General features: G+C 40.6%; 1 long non-coding RNA gene across 1 annotated transcript; it reads left to right on the top strand.

Moving 5' to 3' along the window:
• The first annotated feature begins 1,160 nt into the window (after window positions 1–1,160).
• Window positions 1,161–4,799, top strand: LOC139530775 (uncharacterized). The gene is made up of 2 exons (XR_011666118.1): window positions 1,161–1,350; window positions 1,423–4,799. It is a non-coding gene; the product is annotated as an uncharacterized lncRNA (long non-coding RNA).
• The last annotated feature ends 4,811 nt before the right edge of the window (window positions 4,800–9,610 follow it).

Here is a 9,610-nt window from a genome sequence, read left to right as displayed (position 1 = left end):
CCTATGGGCACAAACCCACCGTCACTGGACCAGACAGGACTGGCAAAAAGTGCTCTTCACTGACGAGTCGCAGTTTAGCCTGATGGTTGGATTCGCGTTTATCGCCGAAGGAATGAGCGTTACACCGAGGCTTGTACTCTGGAGCGGGATTGATTTGGAGGTGGAGGGTCCGTTATGGTCTGCGGCGGTGTGTCACAGCATCATCGGACTGAACTTGTTGTCATTGCAGGCAATTTCAACGCTGTGCGTTAAGGGGAAAACATCCTCCTCCCTCATGTGGTACCCTTCCTACAGGCTCATCCTGACATGACCCTCCAGCATGACAATGCCACCAGCCATACTGCTCGTTCTGTGTGTGATTTCCTGCAAGACAGAAATGTCAGTGTTCTGCCATGGTCAGGGAAGAGCCTGGATCTCAATCCCATTGAGCACGTCTGGGACCTGTTGGATCGGAGGGTGAGGCCTAGGGCCCTTCCCCCCAGAAATGTTCAAGAACTTGCAGGTGCCTTGGTGGAAGAGTGGGGTAACATCTCACAGCAAGAACTGGCAAATCTGGTGCAGTCCATGAGGAGGAGATGCACTGCAGTACCTTTAATGCAGTTGGTGGCCACACCAGACACTGACTGTTACTTTTGATTTTGACCCCCCCCCCCCCCCCCCTTCTTTGTTCAGGGACACATTATTCAATTTCTGTTAGTCACATGTCTGTGGACCTTGTTCAGTGTATGTTTCAGTTGTTGAATCTTGTTAAGTTCATACAAATATTTACACGTTAAGTTTGCTGAAAGTTAACGCAGTTGACAGTGAGATGACGTTTTTGCTGAGTTTATATACATTTCACGGATTTCAATAGTTATCTTTTGTTTGTCTTTAATCCCAACCAGCTACCCTCAACCCCTCCCGTCTATCTCTGAAGACCATCCAGTTTAATTTCTATTTGCCATATATTTTTAACTGTGCTGTTTCACAAAAGTTCTGAACCTATATACATTTTCTGGACACAGCATATTTTAAATTAGTTATTTTTTTGTTTTTAGTCCCACCCTTCAGCTCCACTCAACCTCTCCCATCTATCTCTGAACCCCATCCAATTTTGATTTCTATTTGCCATATATTTGCACTTGGTTTGTTTACAGGTAGCTGGTTCTGTGCTGGGCTTGTGAGTCTTGGCCCTGGAAGGCCATTTTGTAATCTGCTGATAGCAGAAGTGGTGAACGCCACAGCAGTTCCATTGAGAGAGCCGGTCACATAATGACCTGCCCATTAATTTCCATGTCCCACAGGGTTAGCTACTGCTCCCTGCACACTCACACAGCGTACTGAATCTACACTAGAGGTCCCATGCAGCAGGTACGTGCCTTCTGAGATGTGCTGTGTCAGTGAAAGTGGAGAAACAGACATCGACTGTTTTTGGTTTTCTAGGTTTCTGTTGATGGCTGACTCTTGTGACACTTTCCGGTGGTTTTCCCATTGGGAGGCATAATACAGGGGTGCGTAACCTGCTGAGCCACAGCAATGAACAGCAGCATCTACTCGAACCCCTCGCTTGGATATCTGTTATCCAGATCTCATCAGAGCCCAGAGACATGAAGAGCCAAAAGAAGCTGTGAACGGGCCTAAGGGGGCCTGCAGGAAATTGGACATAAGTACAAACCTCTTGTATGGGGATTGTTAACATTAACGACAATAACAGACATTCATTGACAGTGGTATGAAAAGTATAAAAGCATCTAAGAAATAGTTTCTATTCTGTTCATTATAGAACATTTGAATGTTTTACTAATCCTGAAGGAATCTGGACTGGAGACTAAACAAGCTGAATCTGGTGAAGAAATTATTGGTAATGTTTTAGTTTTGACTGATCTGCTATCCCAATAGATGAGCTCCAGTCTGTGAAATGCATCTGTATACAAGGAGACAAAATGGTAGATGCGTTATTGCATTCATGAGTTGGTTTCAGGATCCAGTGTGTTCCTAAATCATTGTTTTCTCTTTTAACAGCACTTGCAACAAAATATTATAGTAGTTCAGGTGACATTCATTTACATCTTTCAGATCGAGTTCCGAATAGCTCGGCAAGCCTTCATTAGAATAGATTGCTAAAAATTAAATCGAGCTCATTTCCAGAAGTTAACTGAAATACTTAATTACACCAGTCACTGTTGATAACTTAAGTAATATATTATTGCACATTATGAATCTCAAAATGTTATGTGGTGTCCTCTAGCCAGACTCAAGGATTTGACATACAAACCTAGTGACCTCCATTGATGGAAGAGGTGGTCTGCTTACGATCTACTACCCTCTGATGTCAAGTAGACAAGATGAATAGCCAAAGGATGTCCCGTTTATCCAAACAAGATCGCTAACAGACTCAAATTGGTGTCCATATAACAGAAATGTGGTCCACATTTTTAAAAGGCTCTGTTGCTTCTAATGGTGCTTGTGGTCAATTCCCCAATTTGTACCATCAGCCTACCATTAGCAGGCAGAACCATTAAAGATTTCAAACTGATGAGTAAATGTGTTACGAGAACCATGTCATACAGTCTTGCCTCTGTCATCTTAAGAATGATAAATACTAACCAAATGCATGCCTCATCAAAGAGACGAACATGTAATCAAGTCTGACAATGGAGAGAGATTGGCAAGAGGCAAACCATTGACATAGTAATCCAGTAAATTGACAGGGGAAGAGTGCGGACAAACAGAGACAGTACTGTTGTGTCATGACAGTGGGGAAGAGCCATTGGAAAGGGAAAATAATATCACTCATTTGTGGATTAGACGGTCTGACTAAGTAAACTGAGCTCAACATTTCAAAAGATTGAGCTGACATCTGAAATATTGGACAAACTCAAAACAGAATCCAAAGCTCTCAATCTTGCTTTGGTTGTTCTAGTTAAACCAGAGATCAGAGGGCTGTTTATTTGAGATGTCAGCAGGAACTCCAAAGGCTTTGTCTATAATCTCAATCAGCCTGGTTTGCGTTGTTACTTTAATTATATAAATACGGGTCTAAACTAAATGGTATCCTTGTGGTTCCATTTCTGTAGTTGCTAAATTAACCAACATGATAAATAGCATGTCACAGTTCATTTACCTTGTTTTCATCAGTGGTGGAAAAAGTACCCAATTGTCATACTTGTGTAAGAGTAAAGATACCTTAATTGAAAATGTAAACGTAAAAGTGAAAGTCACCCAGTAAAATAAAATACTACTTGAGTAAAAGTCTAATAGTATTTGGTTTTAAATATACTTAAGTATCAAAAGTAAATGTAATTGCTAAGATATACTTAAATATCAAAAGTAAAAATATAAATAATTTCAAATTCCTTATATTGAGCAAACCAGACGGCACAATTTTCTTTCTTTTTTTCTTCTTTTTTTTACGGACAGCCAGGAGCACACTCCAACACTCAGACATCATTTACAGACAGCCAGGAGCACGCTCCAACACTCAGACATCATTTACAGATAGCCAGGAGCACACTCCAACACTCAGACATCATTTACAGATAGCCAGGAGCACACTCCAACACTCAGACATCATTTACAAATGAAGCATTTGTGTTCAGTGAGTCCGCCAGATCAGAGGCAGTAGGGATGACCATGGAGGTTGTCTTGATAAGTGCGTGGATTGGACCATTTTCCTGTCCTGCTAAGCATTCAATATGTAATGAATACTTTTGTGTGCCAGTGAAAATGTATGCAGTAAAAAGTACATTATTTTCTTTAGTAAAATTAAAAGTTGTCAAAAATAGAAACAGTAAAGTTAAGTACAGATACACTGAAAAAAGTACTTTAAAGTATTTTCACTTAAGTACTTTACACCACTGGTTTTCATAGTGACACACACTCCTGTGTGTGATCACTGTAGAGATTAGTTTAATCAAATTAGTTGACTGTTTTGAAAAATAATTGACATGGCCATATCTCATCTTTCATTTCGCTAATATTACAGGCATGAAAACAGAGATGAAGGAAGTCAACTGAATGGCAGGTCACTGCGCAAAAAGGTTTGGGAACCACTAAGTGAGATCAAGCATGTCGTGACAGAATTATCCAGGTGAATTAATTGATATTCAGTTAAATTCTCTAGTAGTAGAATGCTAATATACGTAGAATTTTTGGGGGACCAAATCTCTGGCTTCCCAAGTGATTAACGGATTTATGCCAATGTATTTGGCTAATCAGGATTCTCACATGATTGCTTATTAACATAAACAAATTTGGAGGATGCGCTGAATGAGTGTTGAACGTTATATAACAGCCTTTGTTTCAGGCAGCTCTTTTTCTCCAGTGTCAACAAGTGTAATCAAGGAAAGGCATAGCCATGGATCCTCAGTTCTCTCCTGACGTTACAGTCAGAGGAATTGGTTGGCTTGGTTGCTTGGTTTATTTCAATCAAGAAATTACATACATGGCCTTCATCAAAAACGATGCATTCATTCGACATATAAAAAGCAGTGATTTTAGATTGCCTTTTAATTACCCATACACCTTTGGTCTAAAAAGTGCAATAATACTAAAAAGCCTGACTTTGAAATCAATTACTTTGCTAACTAGAAAGGGGGGTCATGACAGCAGTATGTTTTTAAAGGAAAGGAGTTTTTATAGACTTTAATTTGATTGATTTGATAGACCTTCCTAACTCCCCTCTCTTTCCCCAGCTAAAGGATTTATGAGAACCCCCCCCCTTCTCCTCAGGGACGATCGTATTTGCTGCTACTGTACACTTCAACACCACAGAAAGACAGAGCTGCACGTTCGTGCGTGTGTGTGTGGGGGGGGGGGGGGGGGGTATACAGTAGGACCATGTGCAGCAGAATATCAGAGTGTAACTGAGACGGCAGGATTGCGGAGCAATAATCCGTACCACACCACACCAGACCTTGATAAATGGTCATCATACAGTATGATTAGGGACTTTCCATACATAACATTCACACTGCTCACAGCATAATGAGTTAACACCATGGCTCTGGTCTGTCTGAGACATTGAACAGTCTGAGAAACAGGGGTCTGTGTATGGTTATTTGGTGAAATGTGCACTCAATTTGAACAAAATATGGCTTACATTGGACATGTGGTTTGTTAACTCTTTTGACATGATGGAGTAGTTAACATAATAAACAGTATTCTCAAGAAGATCCCTCTGAACTGGACGGTGGCACTCTGATGGTACTCCAGTAGAACAGTAAGTTAATCCTGGGAAGGAGATCCTTCCTTTGACAAGTTTACAGTAACTATACAGAAAACTATGTGTGAAGTAAGTAACCAATGAGAAACAGTTTATTGATCCTAAGAGAGACTGAACTGTGTATGAAGAGGTGAACAAAGCCCTCCACTGATCCCACTTCAGGCAGACAGGATCTCAGCTATCCAGGTTAGCCAGAAGGCCAGAAGTGCAGCAGCATCAAGACCAGCCACAGCAGACTCATGAATGTCCTTTACATACCTTACATCCTTAATCTGTGTTATGAATCGCTTCAAAATCTGCTCAGCTGCTAGGATGAACCCTCACACAGTGCTTGCTTTCACCTTACTCTAACATGTTGGTCTATCCTCTCACTGACCACTGTCGTAGTTGATGGATGTATCTGAATTCTGAATTTTGTTTAAACTAGACAAACGTTTAAGAAGCCATGATAAATAAACAGAGCTATCTGCCAAAAGCAGACAGTATTAACAAGAACCATCGTGAGAACCAGTATATATGGAGGGAATGCAAATCACAAGTATCAGAAACATACTTTTTGGGTAAAATGTACTCAAAAAATATGGACATATGTCATACATTTTTTTAAAAGATCTTTCTAGGTTTGTGGTCAAATTTTTGTATGATAAGATTACACTTTTGAATATTATATGTGAGGATATTTTTTACATTTGGTTAAGCCATTTTTTTGTCTCCTTGTCCTGGTGGTTTTGGCTTTTAGATACTACGGGCTGAATTTTACAGAGCTGGAATTTCCTGCGTGCTGGACATTCTGGACTTTGGGATCACAGCTAAGACAGCTGAATCACCTCCTGCCGGAATGTCATTCACTGGAACAGAGTCAAAAGAATAAACAGTGACCTGTAACAAAATCATAATCTGCCCTGTAAAATCATTCAGGATCATGTTTACCCACTTGTGAGTGCTGCAGGTCAAAAGGCAAGTTAACTCTCATTACCTGCAGGCTTTTATCTGAGGTATGCATAAGGGAAACCGGATACTGCCTGCTATGGACCTAAATAACATACCTACCTACCTGTGCTTCTCTCAATGTTGTTTTACCCTCATAACGATTAATGATATTGGGGTACAGAGAGAAAACTGAACCACAGTCCATCATTTCATAGGGCTAGAGACAAGCAGTTTGAAGAAGTCTGCTGAACTTTCAAAACACTGAGGGAAATGAATTGCCCTGTCCACAAGATAAATGGCTTTTTCATCCTTATCTATTTCCTGCTTTGTTACATATAAGTGATTTGGCTCAGGTATTCATGGCTGTGCACTGCAGATGCAGTGGGGAGTCGAGTCTTAGACCAGCTAGGCTCAAGAGATCATTCAAGAGACCCTTCCAGTACATAATTTTAAATATATGCAGACACAATGGTCTCACTGTTGAAAGGTTAGTTATTGAAAATGGATTTTCTAAACATTACCCTTACAAAAAACCACCAGAAAAATCATGTATAATTCCAAAAGGTTTTGGGACACTGTAAAGTCCATGGAGAATAAGAGCACCTCCTCCTAGCTGCCCACTGCACTGAGGCTAGGAAACACTGTCACCACCGATAAATCTACGATAATCGAGAATTTTAATAAGCATTTTTCTACGGCTAGCCATGCTTTTCATCTGGCTACCTCTACCCCGGCAAACAGCTCTGCACCCCCTGCAGCAACTTGCCCAAGCCCCCCACGCTTCTCCTTCACCCAAATCCAGACAGCTGATGTTCTGAAAGAGCTGCAAAATCTGGACCCCCACAAATCAACTGGGCTAGACAATCTGGACCCTCTCTTTCTAAAATTATCTGCCGCAATTGTTGCAACCCCTATTACTAGCCTGTTCAACCTCTCTTTCGTATCGTCTGAGATCCCTAAAAATTGGAAAGCTGCCGCGGTCATCCCCTTCTTCAAAGGGGGAGACACTCTAGACCCAAACTGTTACAGACCTATATCTATCCTGCCCCTAAAGTCTTCGAAAGCCAAGTTAACAAACAGATCACTGACCATTTCGAATTCCACCGTACCTTCTCCGCTATGCAATCTTGTTTCTGAGCTGGTCATGGGTGCACCTCAGCCACGCTCAAGGTCCTAAACGATATGATAACCGCCATCGATAAAAGACAGTACTGTGCAGCCATCTTCATTGACCTGGCCAAGGCTTTCGACTCTGTCAATCACCTCATTCTTATCGGCAGACTCAACAGCCATGATTTCTCAAATGATTGCCTCGCCTATTTCACCAACTACTTCTCAGACAGAGTTCAGTGTGTCAAATCGGAGTGCCTGTTTTCCGGACCTCTGGCAGTCTCTATGGGGGTGCCACAGGGTTCAATTCTTTGGCCGACTCTTTTCTTTGTACATATCAATGATGTCGCTCTTGCTGTTGGTGATTCTCTGATCCACCTCTACGCAGACAACACCATTCTGTATACTTCCGGCCCTTCGTATGACACTGTGTTAACAAACCCCCAGACAAGCTTCAATGCCATATAACACTCCTTCCGTGGCCACCAACTGCTCTTAAATGCTAGTAAAACTAAATGCACGCTCTTCAACCGATCGCTGCCCGCACCCGACCGCCCGACTAGCATCACTACTCTGGATGGCTCTAACTTAGAATATGTGGACAACTACACATACCTAGGTGGCTGGTTAGACTGCAAACTCTCCTTCCAGACTCACATTAAGCATCTCCAATCCAAAATGAAATCTAGAATCGGCTTCCTATTTTGCAACAAAGCATCCTTCACTCATGCTGCCAAACATACCCTCGTAAAACTGACTATCCTACCGATCCTTGACTTCGGCGATGTCTTTTAAAAAATAGCCTCCAACACTTTACTCAGCAAATTGGATGTAGTCTATCACAGTGCCTTCCGTTTGTCACCAAAGCCCCATATACTACCCACCACTGCGACCTGTATGCTCTCGTTGGCTGGCCCTCGCTTCATATTCGTCGCCAAACCCACTGGCTCCAGGTCATCTATACGTTTTTGATAGGTAAAGCCCCGCCTTATCTCAGCTCACTGGTCACCATAGCAACACCCATCCCTAGCACCAGCTCCAGCAGGTATATTTCACTGGTGATCCCCAAAGCCAACTCCTCTTTTTACAGTTCTCTGCTGCCAATGACTGGAACGAATTGCAAAAATCACTGAAGCTGGAGACTTATATCTCCCTCACTAACTTTAAGCATCAGCTGTCAGAGCAGCTTACCGATCATTGTACCTGTACACAGCCCATCTGTAAATAGCCCATCCAACTACCCCATCCTCCTTTTGTTATTTATCTTTTTGCTCTTTTGCACCCCAGTATATCTACTTGCACATCATCATCTGCACATCTATCACTCCAGTGTTAATGCTAAAATGTAATTATTTCGCCACTATGGCCTATTTTTTTGCCTTACCTCCATATCTTAATACATTTTCATACACTGTATATAGATTTTTCTATTGTGTTATTGACTGTACGTTTGTTTATTCCCATTTGTAACTCTGTGTTCGATTTTCAAAGTTGGTATTTTCCAATATGTGAAACTGCAAATTGCAAATTCACAAGTGAAAAACAATACATGTGGAAGTTTTTCACACATGAAACTTTTTCACTTTCACATGTGAAAGTGAGATTTTCACATGTTATTGATATTCATGTGATTGATTTTCACATGTGAACTTATAAAAGTGAGATTTTCACTTGTTCTTCACATGTGAAACCGCATATTCGATTTTCAACTGCAATTCACGTCAGGTGAAAACATATTATTCTCCTCACATGTGACAAGGTGGTGTTAACATGTGAACTCAAAATGTAATACATGTGAAATATAGTTTTACGTGTGAAATTTAAACTCAAGATGTGAAAACCGCTAGTTCATATGTGAAAATGTGATTTCACATGTGAAAATATAAATTTGACGTATGTTTTATTTTTTAAGGGCAGTAACACTCTGAATGGATAGATCAGATATAAGAAATTATAATTTTTAACACACTTTAATTATTATACTCAGGTAGGCTAAATTACCTTTTTACAGAATGGCATTACAGAATTTGCAATTTTATATGTGGACACATTGCTACTACTGTAAACATGTTAACACCACCTTTTCAGATGTGAGGAGAATAACACTATTTCACCACCACATGTTAAACTTGCAATTCCACATGTGAAAGTTAGATTTTCATATGTGAATGTTTCTTACATGTGAAACTACAAATTAGATTTTCACATGTGAACTTTGAATTCCACATGTGAACGTAAGATTTTCACATGAGAAAGTTTTTCATATGTGTAACTGCAAATCAAATTTTTACATGTGAAAGTTTTTAACATGTGAAACCATACATTTGACATGTGTTTTTTTTGTAAGGGAAGTGCATGGCAGGGAAT

This window comes from Salvelinus alpinus, chromosome 9 (genome assembly GCF_045679555.1).
Source record: "Salvelinus alpinus chromosome 9, SLU_Salpinus.1, whole genome shotgun sequence".
NCBI classification, from domain to species: Eukaryota; Metazoa; Chordata; class Actinopteri; order Salmoniformes; family Salmonidae; genus Salvelinus; species Salvelinus alpinus.
Note: the sequence above shows the minus strand (reverse complement) of the source record. Positions and strands in the feature narration are given on the sequence as shown.